Raw genomic sequence first — 2,001 nt, forward strand, 5'->3', positions numbered from 1 at the left:
CAAGTTAAGTTACTTCCAGTATCTGAGGCTTTTTGGCTTAATAATAATCAGGCACCAACTATTTCGAAAGATATTTGAAACACAAGGATGATACAATTTCGAAATAAATCGAGCATTTCCGAAATTAACGGAAATGAAACTATCTCAGCCTCAAAGGAAACCAAAGGAAAAGGCCTTCACTCCCAGGGAAATGATATTGTTCGTTATAAAGAATTGAAATGTCTGATATATATTGAACACGAGGGTTTGGCAACGTCATCATTGTCGGCCGCAGCGGTGGAAGGAAGCAATATTGTCTGTGTACAAAAACTTGTGAACCTTTGCTTTGAAACTTTAATATGATCAGTCAGCCTGAAACTAGACTTCAATGTCTCCGCATCGAGTCAAACCAGCAGTGTTTTTCTCCGGTTCTGGTACCACAACTACGGTAGTCGGTAGCTTGCGAAGCTGGGGCTATTGTAGGCGGGCGGAATAAAGTTTGGAGGCAAAGTCATCTTCCGCATTCTGCTCGCGGCTTCGCCGCTCGCTTTCAGTGGCTTCGCCGCCAAAACTTTATTCCGTGCGCCCACGATACCGCCACAAAACTTTATTCCGTAGGCCTACAATACCACCAGCTATGCGCACAGGCTACCCGGTCGGAGAATGTATGCATCCATGTCTTAAACTGAAAATGAACTCGTAATAGATTTCCTTTCTTCTCTAATACTTGGAGAGTGCTGTTTGGTAAAAGAGAGTCGGTTCGATGTAGTATTCATGCAACCGTCTACCTGGACGTCGGTCGCCAATATATGTTTTTTGCGGTTATAATTACAGAGATGGTGCCCATTTTTTTGCCTTAACGAGAAAAAAGCAGGCTAAGTTATGGGAAAGTACTAAACGAGGTACTCATTTCTATATTTTCCTTTATGCAAAATGAATACTGATGCGCTGATTTCCAGAGGAAACGACTCTTTTTGGTACAGAAAGATTTGGTGAAACTTTCTGAACATTCCCTTCATGAGATTCATGTGTCATTTCGTTCAGACAGCCGGAAGAATGCTTTGTGCTTGAAAAACACGGAAAAAAAATAGCTGTTCATAGTAGCGAGTTCTTGCTTTCAGTGAAGCTCGAAACTTACAAAAAAAAATGCCATAACCAGGAGAAAACAACAACATAGATCTTGAGATGCAGGTACATGTATAAAAAAAAGTATTGGATCAGTAACAAACAATCTAGTGGGAGAAAACTTAAGCTTCACGCATAAAAGAAATTGGCCATCAGCAACGAAATCTTGGGAAACGTTTTGCTTTGTACGTTAGCCTACACAATCAGTCAAGATTTTGACAAGTAATATACGAGCTCCCTCTGCTGTATTTTCAAACTACAAAGAAGTAACTACGCACTCTGTGCGAGTCTATCGTCATTCACACCTAATGACATATTGTGTGCGATAATTGTGAGTTCACGGTGATTCCCTAAAAATAGAACTTGTCATAGATTTCCAATAAAACTTCGCACACTGTTGAAACTTGTCAAGGAAATGATAAAAATGTAATAAAAAGGGGTTCACCGTGCCCGTTTCCGTGGAACGACACTGAAGAATACGGCCTCACAATTGCCACGCATCTCCAATGTTGGACAAATTTAGCTCGACTTTATAATTATAATCAATGATATAGCACAGAGTATGGTGTCATACACCTTATTCCAAAATGGCCGCCATTTAAATATTCTTTTGTTTTTATTCAAATAAGCCCTTGATTTCAAAAGAATATTTTATCTTGAACGAGGCAACAAGGGCCAATTTAATTTGTATCCGCATAAATCAGCGTCCATTTTGGAATAAGGTGTATTCTATCAGGTTAACTCACGTACGTACCTGAAAAGTGTATTTGAGTGCCTTTGTGAGTACTTAACACTCCGAAATATCTTTAACTTCAGTATGGGCTGGTTGACTCGTAATGGCTCCTTCCGTACAGTTTTATGAAATTGCCAAAAAAACGGGCCATATATTTTTGCTGA

Source organism: Montipora foliosa, chromosome 6 (genome assembly GCF_036669935.1).
Source record: "Montipora foliosa isolate CH-2021 chromosome 6, ASM3666993v2, whole genome shotgun sequence".
Classification (NCBI taxonomy): Eukaryota; Metazoa; Cnidaria; class Anthozoa; order Scleractinia; family Acroporidae; genus Montipora; species Montipora foliosa.